Source organism: Nomascus leucogenys, chromosome 19 (assembly GCF_006542625.1).
Source record: "Nomascus leucogenys isolate Asia chromosome 19, Asia_NLE_v1, whole genome shotgun sequence".
Taxonomy (NCBI): Eukaryota; Metazoa; Chordata; class Mammalia; order Primates; family Hylobatidae; genus Nomascus; species Nomascus leucogenys.
Genome location: NC_044399.1, coordinates 32,424,230 through 32,437,906, shown reverse-complemented (window position 1 = coordinate 32,437,906; position 13,677 = coordinate 32,424,230). Strand labels below are relative to the sequence as shown.

Genomic DNA, 13,677 nt, shown 5'->3' with positions numbered 1-13,677 from the left:
CAGGCTTGGCCACATGACTGGTGCTGGCCAGTGAAGTGGGACATGTGAGTTACTGGGGAGCAGAAACTTTCAAAGCCAAGCATGGCTCACCTTGTTCTCTCTTCCATCTGCTACAAGGATGGCAGTGCCCCAGCCAGAAACCACGCTGCCAGCCTGGCATAGGAGCGGAGCAGGGCACATATAAGTGTGAGAGAGAAATGAACTTGACCTCAGTGCTCGAGGCCCCTGGGACCATGGACTCATTTGTTACTGCAGCATAAACTAGCTGGTCTTGACTTCAGCTTCTGCCTCTCTTCCCTGGCTTTACCTTCACAAAATGAAGAATCTGATCTTACTCATATTATAGAGCTGGTCTTCAGCCATGTTCTTTTTTTTTTTTTTTTTTTTTTTCAAGATGGGGTTTCGCTCATGCAGTCCAGGCTGGAGTGCCGTGGTGCGATCTGGGCTCACTGCAACCTCTGCCTCCCTGGTTCAGGCAATTCTCCTGCCTCAGCCTCCCAAATGGCTGGGATTACAGATGCCTGCCGCCACGCCCAGCTAATTTTTGTATTTTTAGAAGAGATAGGATTTCACCATGTTGGCCAGGCTATCTCGAACTCCTGACCTCAGGAGATCTGCCCGCTTTGGCCTCCCAAAGTGCTGGGATTACAGGCGTGAGCCACCGTGCCCAGCCCCATGTTCTTCGAATGGCCAAGAATATCAGTAGCTAAGGTTTGTTGAGCATGGATTGTGTGCCAGGCACTGTGCTATGCCCTTGGCAAGCGTTATCCCATTACATCCTTTAACAGCACTGTCTGGTGGGTACTGCTCTTATACAAGATTTACAAAAGAGAAAAGAGACTCAGAGGAATGTAGGGGCTCGCGTGAGATTATAAAGTAGTGAGAAGTGGAGCTGGTCCTTGAGCTCAAATCCATCTGATGCCAGAGAACTCAAACTCTGCAGTTCCATCATGTGCATCCTCACTCTCTCACTTCCTGCAGAGGACCCGTGGAGGCTGTAACTGTTGTTTTCACCTGTCTCTTCCACTGGGCTCTGAGCTGCCTGAAGACAGATCTTTTTTTGTTTGTTTGTTTTGAGACAGAGTTTTGCTCTTGTTGCCCAGGCTGGAGTGCAATGGCACGATCTTGGCTCACCACAGCCTCCGCCTCCCTGGTTCAAGCGATTCTCCCAAGTAGCTGGGATTACAGGCATGCGCCACCATGCCTGGCTACTTTTGTATTTTTAGTAGAGACGGGGTTTCTCTGTGTTGGTCAGGCTGGTCTTGAACTCCCGACCTTAGGTGATCTGCCTGTCTCGGCCTCCCAAAGTGCTGGGATTATAGGTGTGAGCCACCACGCCCGACCCCGAAGACAGATCTTAATCATCTGATTTCCCATCCATTAATTCAGTCTTTCACCAAGGATGTATTGAGTGCCAATTATATGCCAGGCATCATCTGATGTGTCGGGGACAGAGAAATAAAACAGATAAAAATCCCTGCTGTTAATTCTAGCCTGTGGTGATAAGAAGCAGATCCGTGGCTGCCTGGGGTGGGTGTGGGGTAGGAAATGGGAGAAACAGGGATGACTGCAACTTTGGGGATAGTGGAAAATGTTCAGTATCGTGGTAGTGGTGTGGCCGTACAGGTATATATATCTGCATACATCCCACAGTTCAGAATTATACACTTTAAATGGTAAATGGATACAGTTTATTATATGTAAATGATCCCTCAATTAAGTTGATTTAGAGGAACCCGGCCAGGCGTGGTGGCTCACGCCTAGTATTCTCTGCACTTTGGGAGGCCAAGGCGGGTGGATCACAAGGTCAGGAGATAAAGACCATCCTAGCTAACACAGTGAAAACCCATCTCTACTAAAAATACAAAAACAAAAAATTAGCCGGGTGTGGTGGTGGGCACCTGTAGTCCCAGCTACTCGGGACACTGAACCTGGGAGGTGAAGCTGGCAGTGGGCCGAGATCGCACCACTGCACTCCAGCCTGGGCGACAGAGCGAGACTCTGTCTCAAAAAAAAAAAAAAGAACCCTTGCCCTTATGGAGAATCATTCTACTGGGGAAAACAGACAATAAACACATAGATAAATAAAACATATGTCAGAAAGGGGTAAGTGATGCTCAGAAAAATAGGACAAGGGATCAGAAGTGCTGGGTGTTGCAATTTAAAATAATGGGGTCTGGAAAGCCACCCTGAGAAGGGCCATTGGAGCTATGCCCAGCCTGTGGTATCCTTCCTCAGGCAGGGGACTGTACCCCCAGCTTACGAGCCTTTCCCAGGCACCTTCAGGGTTTCAGCCCAAAATGCACTGCACATTAGGTGTTATTGATGGGCTTGTGGAAATCTGCTCTCCATCAGGCTCTGATGAAACTTTTCCAACAGGAGACTGAACTCAGGACTTGGTATGGCTCCCTGCACATAGTAAGTCCACAGCAAATGTGTGTGGGGTGAATACTGTCTTCTTTATCCTCCCTTTTTCTACTCCAGTCCAGGTAGACGGTGTATCTACCCGCCCAATTTTGCTGTTTCTGGTACCCTCAGTGGGTCTTGCCTGCTCTTCCTCCTTGAAATCATTACTCAGAGGTCTCCGTGTCAGCTCTAGACAGATGGGCCTGGTGCTCCTTTATCTCAATACAATTCCCCCACCCCCAGGCTCCAGGGGAAATCCTGAGCTAACTTTGGTCTTTCCTAAACTCCACACTTATCTTTGGGCACCTCTTTCCCCATTGCGGGGCTCCCTTTCAGAATTTGCTGCTTTATTTATTTATTTATTTTTGTCAGAGGTGCATTAATGATGCTTTATTTAAAAACAAAAAACTTGGCCAGGCGCGGTGGCTTACGCCTGTAATCCCAGCACTTTGGGAGGCCAAGGTGGGTGGATCACAAGGTCAGGAGATCCAGACCATCCTGACCAACATGGTGAAACCCAGTCTGTACTAAAAATACAAAAAAAAAAAAAAAAAATCAGCCGGGCGTGGCACATGCCTCCTGTAATTCCAGCTACTCAGGAGGCTGAGGCAGGAGAATCACTTGAACCCAGGAGGTGGAGGTTGCAGTGAGCCGAGATTGGGCCACTGCACTCCAGCCTGGGTGACAGAGCGAGACTCCGTCTCAAAAAAAAAAAAAAAAAAAAAAACATAAATAAATAAAAAATAAAAACAAAAAACCAAAAACAGTCCATGTTGAAATTGATCAGTGTAAGTTAAATGGTGGTTTTTAGGCTGGACCCATGATTTAAGCTGTACCCAACCAACTCAAACTGAAAAAAAAAAAAAAAAAATCATTTGAATGTTAAAGCAATCGTTCAGAGTCTTGAAGAAGAAACCAGGCAGGAAAATGCCAATAATGATGACTGGCAAAATCAAAATCGAAAACAAAGAAACTGTTTATCAAGCTGCCGATAGAAAAAGAAATCTTGCATGGAGACTACAAGTCTGGAGTTTCTGGGATGAAATGGTACAGGAATCTCAGTCTACAGTTTCCTCAATCGCTGTGGAGATGGAGCTGTCACTGAATCTGACAGAACCCTGCACTCCACGGTCCGCCGACCCTTTCTGTAATCCAGTCTTCACTGTAGCCTGAGGAACTATTTCAACCTGCTCCTTTTTTATCTTCTTCTTTGGCACAACCTCAGTGGACTTCTCTGATTCAGAACGAGTTCTAATTGATCTTCGCTGTTGCTTCTTTTCTACTGAGCCTGTAGAACCAGATGTTGCTTCAAGAGATGATATATTCTGCGTTGGCTTTTCATTTCTCTGGTTTGGTCTAGAAATTATAAGCCTGTCTTGCCCCCTGACACTTATTTCTGTTTTGTTACCAATTCCCTTTGTTGAATAAGCAAATTAATTTCCCATCCTCTGTAGCATTCTGAAGAGCAAACACTTGTTCAATTTTTTCACAGCTGGAGACATGTTACACTTCTGCAAATCCAGCCTCCCTTTGTGCATTGTAATGGAAGCTGGTAAGATTTCCTTGCTGCCAGTTTTCCAGGCTATTTTAACAGGAGGTGGCTCTTCCTCGTCCTCGCTTGTGTGCTGCCTCTGGCTGTGTCTCCGAATGTACTTGAGAGTGAGGAGGCCACCTCCCCTGCATTGATCTGTTCTGGCTAAGTATAAAGCACAGATCTTGGTCATCAGTTTTTTTTTAACTTCGGCTTTGGAGACAACATTCCTTTTTTTTTTTGAGATGGAGTCTCACTCTGTTGCCCAGGCTGGAGTGCAGTGGTGCGATCTCCCGTTCATGCCATTCTCCTGCCTCAGCCTCCCGAGTACCTGGGATTACAGGCGCCCGCCACCACGCCCGGCTAATTTTTTTAGTAGAGACGAGGTTTCACCATGTTAGCCAGGATGGTCTCAATCTCCTGACCTCGTGATCCGCCCACCTCAGTCTCCCAAAGTGCTGGGATTACAGGCGTGAGCCACCGCGCCCGGCCCCAACATTTTTTGCTTGGGATAAACCCTCTTCAGGCTGTTAATCAATATAGATAAAAGTATACTGTTCTATTCTTTCTTCTCAAGTCATTTTCAATGCTTTCTCTGCATGGGCAATGCCAAAATCCCATTGAGCATGCTCTCTCTGAGGTCAGGGGTTTCCGAACCTTTTGTTTCTCAGAGTGATTGGTGGCTTGTTTGGTTGCCTCAGCCAGTAATTCTTCATACCGCTTATGACCTTTATACTCCTGTACCCATTTTTCATGAACCCACACTCTCTCTGGCTGTTTGCTAAAACACTGGACATGATATTTTCAGGCACCTCCTGTGTTAATTTTGGTATGAACCTCAAGCTGGGGATCACCTGAATCCACACAAGGCTACCACGGATAGGTTCCCACCTTGGACCATACAAGATCACCAACCTGAAACTTAACACCAGTGGACACTTCTGTTGTTGGAACAGAAGATAGTATTGGCTGAACTGGGGCTTCCGCTTTTAGTACTGGATCTTCCCTTGGTTTTTCTGATATGGTGTCAACCCTCTCATTTGGTCTATTTTGTTCCTCTGGTTCTAATTTGGGGATTTTGTGTGACTTGCGCTCTTCAGATCTTGATGAGTCATGCGTTTTGGTTTTTTTCCTCTTTTCTTTTCTGCTTTCATGCTTTGATTTCGTGTGCTCACTTGCCTGTACTTCATTTAAAAGGTCTCCACAAAGGGAAGACTTGAACAATTCCCCTGCCATTCTGGATAGTTTTGGTTATTTTTAGTTTAACTTCAGGTGAGCCAGTCTTCTTTGGAATCACAGTTTGTGGTACCGAAGTGGTGGCTGTGGAGGAGAAGGGTTTTCTATAATTTAATGTAGTCTTGTGTTTAGAATTTCTGAATGGTAATAGTCAGTGGGGCTAAAGTTTCTAGCTGCACCAAAGCCATTGGCTGACCCATTAGGATATTGATTATACGACTGGTATTTGGTTTGAATTTCATACATGCTGATTGATGGTAGGTAGCCATTTGTGAGTGGAGGAAGATCTGTTGTAGGTGAGTATTGAAAGCTTTGCTGCAAAGTAGCTTCGTATGGTGTCTGGCCACCATTTTCAGCAATGTCACTGTTGTTATCAAAGGCATTCTCCTGACGGATGCTGGCGGAGTCAATGAGTTGAGCTGGTTGTTGAACTGTTTCCCGTGATCCCTTGCATGAAAGAGAAAGAGAAATCCATTGTTCTGCTCCAGCATTCTTAACTTTCCCTTTCTCTCACCGGGCCTTCAGTTTGTCCCGTTCTAACCGCCCGGCCGTGTCAGTGCGATCACAGGAGGGACACGGAGATCGAGGAGGGCCACAGCCGGGCCAGGCCAGGCGTGCTGCGACAGGAGGAAGGCTCGGGAGTTGGGGTGGGAAGGGGAGGCCGAGAGACGGGGGTCGCCGCGACCCGGCTGCCGCCAGAGAGGAGCCTACGGCTGGCAGCCCGGCCTGGCCAGCAGGGTCCTCGGCGCTCGGCTGGGAAATCGCACGCCTCTCCGCGGTGACTTGTGCACAGCCCCTGGGCCTCTGCCTCCGTGCTGGCAGCCTCCACCGCAGCGCACGAAGCCCCCTCACCCCAACTCTCGGGGCGCCGCAGCCGCCAAATCCTCAGCCCCTCATTGGCCGCGGTGCCTGCCGGGAAGTGCAGTCCCGGGTTTGGGACGATGGGGCCCAGGAGGAAGCGGCGAGTCAGCGGGCGGAGGGAGCGAACCACTAACGCCCGGCCGCGAGGGTCTGGACGACAAAGGAGAGACTAGGCGAGAGAGGGCTTGTTGCTTTTTTTTTTTTTTTTAGACAGAGTCTCACACTGTCGCCCGGGCTGGAGTGCAATGGCGCGATCTCGGCTCGCTGCAACCTCCGCCTCCCGGGTTCAAGCGATTCCCCTGCCTCAGCCTCCGAGTAGCTGGGATTATAGGCGTGCGCCACCACGCCCAGCTAATTTTTTGTATTTTTAGTAGAGATGGGGTTTCACCATGTTGGCCAGGCTGGTATCGAACTCCTGACCTCGTGATCCACCCGCCTTGGTGTTGCACTTCTATAACTTTTTACCCTCTCACCAAACTAGCATTTAGGAAAAAAAAAAATCAACAAAAACAAAACAAAACAAAAAAACAAAAACCTCTATCAGTCATTTACACGTTAGTTGGAAATAATTTAGACCAGTGTGTCTCTCCTTCGCAGAACACATTCAGTCCTCTCTGATTATTAGAAGCAAGGTTCACCTTTTGATCTTGGTTAAAGAAATTTCAGGCTAAATTTCTGGCAGGGGATGTATTTCAGGTTCCAGGATCCCAGAATTGCTCTGCACAAGTCACAGCCATCCTTCTTCCCTGCAGCCTCTGCTGGCTGCACCACGTCTGCTGTTCCTTTACGAGTGGTTTAGCCGAGGCCAGGCTGAGCTCTTACTAACTCCTTACAACAGAACAAGTGAACGTGAAAAGTCTTAAACACTCAGCCTTCTGGTCAGAGGAAATCCCAAAATCAGCATGGCTCAGGATTTTAAGTGCCCCATAGAGTGTCCAAGAGAAGAAACCTAGGAGTCTAGAGTCTTTCAAAACCGCAAAGTTAAAATCTTTTATTACCCCTTCCTGACCTTCCTGGTTTGGAATTTTAGGCAGCCTCTTGGAGGCCTCCCTTGCCTGGGGCACGCTTGGCCATAAACCCATTCATTCAGCCCTACTGATTTAGTGCCCATTATGTGCCAAGCAGAGGAAAAGTAGAAATGGTAGGATCTATCTTCAAGGGGCTCAAAGTCTGCAGGAAACAGGATCCGCTAACAAATTAGAGCACAAGGGTGTGCTGAGTGCTATAATAGCAGTGTGGGTTGCTGTTGAGAAAATACAGAGGAGGGTACCACCAGCTGGTACATCAGTGAACAAATAAGGGAGCTTCTATGAGTTGAGCTGAGCCTTGAAGGTTGAAGAGGCATTTCTCACATAGAGTAGACGAAATAGTGCCCTGAATATATACTAGGAATGAAAACACCAAGTGCTTACCAAGCTCAGATAGGTAACGTAAATGAATGGAGTAGGTGAGTAAAGTAGCAGGGATTGTCGGTGGTGGTGGGGAAGTGGAAGGCCCGCATCCTGCCTACAGGGCTTCTGCTGGAAAGACAGCCTGGCCTGGATTCAGCCTCCATTTGCACCTTCTGCTAGGTGCTTTTGTGTAGTGCACAACTCGCACAACCTCACATGGCTGCCCTGCCTGCCTAAGCTGGCCATCAGCTGCTTGTTGCCATACTGAAAAAGAGGGTTTGGTTTTGCCTCACCTTGCTTTTTCAATAGAAGCCAGAAACTTGAATTTTTATGTAAAAATTTCCAATTTGTCAAATGCCATTGAAGCCAAACAAAAATCTAGCCTCAGGCTGGATCCACCATAGAGTTTCAGTTTGCGGCCCCGATGGGAACCAGTCCCCTCGGCACGTGCTGCTCTCTCTCCTCCATACCACGCAACACAGTCCTTTGCTGAGATTTGACAAGGGAAACAATCATAGATGAAACCCCCTACAGCTGCTGCAAAGCCCTTCAGAAAGATGAGATTGGCCTCTGAACCAGAGGAAAGTAACGTGGGGCTGTACAACAGCAGCCAGCCTGTGAGACTGATGGATAAAGCTTTAATTTATCGGTGCACCTTGTTCGGAGAAACTTCCCTGCCCTCTTGGCTGCCCCCACCTCCAACCCCTCCTGTTTTGCTAATGATAAATGACAAGCAGTGGACATTTATTAATTAAACCACCCGTTGTAGCCAGTGGTAAAACCCAAGGCCACATGCAGAGGAAGCATTCAAAGCATTCCTGCTGCCCCTGCCCAGGGCACAGGCCCCAGGGTTATCCTTTGCTGGCGAGAGCAGGCCACGGCGGCCACAGCCTCACGCAACAGGCCTTCCTAGGATCTGTCTGGGTTCTGGCTGATAAATGGAAGTCACCTCCATGGGCCACACAGTAATTAAACCCCTGGCATTCTTTTGACAAAAAAAGTTCCTCACGGGACATTCCCACAAGCTGCTGAAGGTCTGAGACCTGCAAGCTCCCAGCTGATTACCAAGGAGTTTTTGAAGTTGGCCTTGACTGAGGATCAAAAGAGGATGGGAGTTCTAGGAATGAGGGTGGGGGTGGGAAATGCCTTAGAATTAAGTTGATCTTGGCCTGTTGCAGTGGCTTACGCCTCTAATCTCAGTGCTTTGGGAGGCTGAGGTGGGAAAATCACTTGAGCCCAGGAGTTTGAGACCAGCATGGGCAACATGGTGAGACCTTTTCTTAACAAAAAATTTAAAATTACCTAGTCTCAGGTATTTCTTTATAGCAGTGTGAAAATGGACAAATGTAACTCCTTTCCTTGTTGCTGGAGACCCTCACCATCATGCACATACACAGCTCACCAGGGAGACAGAGATCCCAATGGGGTGCGGGGCGGGCACCAACAGAGTCCTCCCAACCAGTTGGGAAAACACGAGTGCAAAGGAGACTGTGTCCACTGTCTATCTGGAACCCTGAGTGGGGTGGTGTGGTGGCGCATGCCTGTGGTCCCATCTACACGGGAGGCTGAGGTGCGAGGATTGCTTGAGTCCAGGAGGCTGAGGATGCAGTGAGCTGTGTTTGCACCACTGCACTTCAGCCTGGTGAAGGAGGAGACCCTGAGACAGAAGGAGACTCTGTCTGAAAAAAAAGTTGATCATTTGGTTGTTCGGCCTGAAACACCCACATTTATTTCCCCAGGAACGAGATGGGCAGAGAGATAAAAGCAGGCCTTCAAGGCTCATTTATTTATATTTCTATTGTTTATTTGTTCACTGATGTACCCCAAGTACCTAAAACAGGGCCTGGCACATAGTAGGTGCTCAGTAAGTATTTGTTGACTGATTAGCTGGAGATGTGCTCATGTCAATTTTTAACGAAAGCAGTAATCAAGAGAAATTCCTAATTAAGGTCCTAGAACCAGTGGCTTCTAATTGTTTGCTGCCACAGGATTGTAAACATGTTGAAGATGAGGCCAGTGACTTACTCAATTGACTGTCCCCAGAAGCAGGCACAATGCCCAGCCTAGGGCCTACACACCGTGGTTTCTCAACAATATCAATTGTCTGAATGACTCAGGGGTAAACCATTTTTCAGTGCTGGGTCAGGCAGAGCCCCACTGGGACGTGACCTGCACACACTTTGGCAGTCCCCTGGGATGCAGCCGTAGCAGCAGCAGAGTCATAAAGCCTGGGGATCAGAGTCACACTGGATGTCACAGCTGGAAAGGCCTGAGATCTCAGCCAGTCCCTTGCTAAGCAGAAAGAAGAAATGAATTAGCTACAAATCTTGGGGTCTCTAAAAATGCAGCTTCATTTTTCTCTATTTCTCCTAGAGACTCCCCATTCTGTCCAACTGCCAAAAACATTTAAGTTTATTTAATAATCAGTGTCAGCTGAAGTCAGTCATATCAGACTTAAATTCAATCTATTCCAAATAGCCTCAACTTCCCTTGTCAGGTCATCTACTTAGTTCTAGTGGCTTCTGTGCCATAGGAGGGGGAGCTGGAGGAGTGGGAGAGCTGAGCCATGGTCATCAGTATCTGTCTTCACTAACCTCTTGGGCATGGTCACCCCATCTTGTTGGTGTCTGCTAAATCCACGTCTTTTTTTTCTGTAGTAATTAGCCCACACACTCTGTGTCCTCCTGACTCTGCACCTGAGGTCCTCCCAGCCTACCAGGCCCTACCCAGCACCTTCTATGCCTTCCTTGGAAGCGTTGGAAAACTAGCTGACCCCTCATACTATAGGGAACCAGGGAGGCTCTGATTGACCCTGGGTGCCATGATAGAACAGGACTCCACCCACTCAGGGTTCCAGATAGACAGTGGACACAGTCTCCTTTGCACTCGTGTTTTCCCAACTGGTTGGGAGGATTCTGTTGGTGCCCGCCCCCACCCCATTGGGATCTCTGTCTCCCTGGTGAGCTGTGTATGTGCATGATGGGGAGGGTCTCCAGCAACAAGGAAAGGAGTTACATTTGTCCATTTTCACACTGCTATAAAGAAATACCTGAGACTAGGTAATTTCTAAAGAAAAGAGGTTTAATTGACTCATAGTTCCCCATGGCTGGGGAGGCCTCAGGAAACTTACAGTCATGGCGGAAGGGAAAAGGCATGTCTTACATGGTGGCAGGTGAGAGACAGTGTGTAGGAAGTGACGGGGGAAGAGCCTCTTATAAAACCGTCAGGTCTCATGAGAACTCACTCACTATCACCAGAACAGCATGGGGGAACCACCGTCATGATCCAATCACCTCCCAGCAGCTCTCTCCTGCAACACCTGGAAATTACAATTCAAGATGAGACTTGGATGGGGACACAAAGCCTGACCATATCAGAGGTTGATCTTGCAGCGTTTTATTCTCTGAATGTCACATGGGGAAATGGAGGTCAAGAAGGTGGAAAAGACTTGCCTAAGGCCACACAGCATGAGTGAGTGGCAGCATTGGGCCAAGAGCCTGGGACTTGGTAAGCCACTCCTGAGCCCTCCTCCTGAACCAGGCCCTGTCTCAGGTTCTAGCACATGCAACTGCAACCAGCAGGGTATGTGTGATAGTCTTAAAACATGGCCACAAATTCTTTGATGGTTTTCCCATTGAGCTGTGGGGTCTATCTCTCTCTTTTCTTTGAATATTGGCAGGGTTATGACTGCTTCAATTAATTGAGTTCAGAGAGGTGATGCTATATGACTTCCAAATCTAAGTCATCTCAGGCCATCAGCTTCTGCCTTTGTTAATGGAACACTTGCCTTTGGAGTCCTGAGCCTCCGGGTAAAAAGTTCAACTATCCCAAGGCTACCATGCTGTGAGGAAGCCCAAACTACATAGAGGGGCCATGTGAAGGCACTCTGGTTGACAGTCCCCACTGAGACATCTCAGTCCAGGCACCAGGCATGTGAGGGAAGAAGCTCCGAGGTGATTTCAGCCCTCAGCCTTTCCAGCCACCTCCAGCCATTTGAGTCTTCACAATGCTGGCCCTAGACATTGGAGAGCAGAGACAGGCCACCCTGTTGGGCCCTGGCCAAATTCTTAAACCTCTGAATCTGTGAGCCTAATAAAATGGTTGTTGTTTTATGCCACCAACTTTGGGGTGGCTTGTTACACAGCCACAGATAGCTGTGCCATCTTAACCTGCTGGATTGGTACCCATTAAGTCTGATATCCATGCTTCTGCTGGGCCACTAATGAAGTCACATCTGTTCCCACTGGAAGACCACTGAGAAGGCCAGTGAGTGTGTGGTGGAGACCCTTATTTGAAGGAAGTTGGGTGAAGGAAGTTGCTGACATGCATGACTGCTAACAAAAGAATATACATCTGCGGAGGTTGTTCTGGAAGTATCTTAGGGAAGTAAAGGAAAGGAATTAAGACTCATCGACAACAGACTCCATTCCTCACCCTGCCCATCCTTATTCATTTATTCAACAAAGGGTCTATGAGCAACTATGAGGTGCCAGGCCCTGTGTTAGGATTCTGGGACATGGACACAGGCCTGGCCCTAGTGGTTCTCTTAGTCCAGCTAGAGACAAACATTAAACAATGATTAATGTACATACTTTGAATGAAAAACAGGGTGTTCTGAGAGTGTGTGGAGACCTATTTAATCCTCATAATATCCTTCTGAGGTGGGCACCATCCTTTCTATTTTGCAGGGGAATACTAAGGCTCAGAGGCGTTAAGTCACCTTCCCAAGGTCACCCAGCAGGGGAGACACCAGACTGCAAAGCAGCAGCCCCCACCCACCCAGTGCAGCCAGGAAAGCAGAGGCATAAACGGCCAGCTGAGCAGGGGACTCCTCGGGCCAACAGGGGCATGGTGGGGTCAGCACCCTCAGACAGGCAACCTCTGAGGGAGCAGCATTAACCCCTGGGAGGCCAGGGTAGCTTGTTAATCCAGGAAACCTGCACTTCTTAAGAAAAAATGGCCCTCTACTGGGAAGGGATGATTGAGCTCCAATCATCTAGATTGGCAGCCACACTCACCATCTGTATAATGAGGGCAGAAATAGAGGGCAAGAGGTATGGTAACCATCCAGAGGCAGTGGCTGGGACTCCTAACGCACTCCTTGATTCTGAGTCCCCAAGGGCAAGTGGAGGGGCATTGGGAGGTGAGACAGGACATGCAGACAACCCCCCTCCAAGAGATGTCATAGAGAAGTGGGTTTCGGACCTTGGGATGTGGAAGCACCTGAAGAATAGGTGAAAATGCTGATGCTTGGCCACACCCTGAGGGATTTGGGTTCATTTGGTCTGGAGTGAAGCCCAGGCATCTGTGGGGTTTGTTTGTTTGTTTGTTTGTTTGTTTGCTCTGTTGCCCAGGCTGGAGTGCATTGGCGCGATCTGAGCTTACTGCAACCTCTGCCTCCTGGGTTCAAGCGATTCTCCTGACTCGGCCTCCTGAGTAGCTGGGATTACAGGCACCTGCTACCACACCTGGCTAATTTTTGTATTTTGGGTAGAGACGGGGTTTCACCATGTTGGCCAGGCTGGTCTGGAGCTCCAGAACTCAAGCGATCCGCCTGCCTCGGCCTCCTAAAGTGCTAGGATTACAGGCATGAGCCATCGTACTCTGCCAAAAATATATATCTTTAGATGAGCTTTTAATAGAGTTCTTCAAATACCCAAAAAAGTAGGGAAAACTAGGATGCTAAAAGATGAAATAGGTGACTAGGCAAATAAATCATTAGGGAAATTGGCTTCAGGCTCATGGTATTGTTCCCCACAATGCTGGGCAAGTTACTTGTCCATTCCAAGTTTCAGTTTCCCCCACCTGAAAAATGGAGCTAATAAAATTGATTTCGCCAGACGTGGTGGCTCATGCCTGTAATCCTAGCATTTGGGAGGCCGAAGTGGGTGGATCACTTGAGGTCAGGAGTTCGAGACCAGCCTGGCCCATGTGGTGAAACCTCATTTCTATTAAAAAAATTACAAAAAATTAGCCTGGCGTGGTGGCGCATGTCTGTAGTCCCAGCTACTCAGGAGGCTGAGGCAGGAGAATTGCTTGAACTTGGGAGGCAGAGGTTGCAGTGAGCCGAGATCGCACCACTGCACTCAGCCTGGGTGAGTGCAGAGTGAGTGAGACTCTGCCTAAAAAAAAAAAAAAAAAAAAAGATTTCAGTGTAGTTTTGAGGACGTTGTAAGAGGGCATGAGCTATGTGCCAGGTGGGTGGTAAACGTTCAATAGATGCTACTTTCCTTCCTTCCTGAGCATTTGGAC

At 48.3% G+C, this 13,677-nt stretch overlaps 1 pseudogene; it reads right to left on the bottom strand.

Annotated features, from left to right (window-relative positions):
- Nucleotides 1-3,464: 3,464 nt before the first annotated feature.
- LOC100590878 lies at nucleotides 3,465-5,748 on the bottom strand (annotated as a pseudogene).
- Between the last annotated feature and the right edge of the window lie 7,929 nt (nucleotides 5,749-13,677).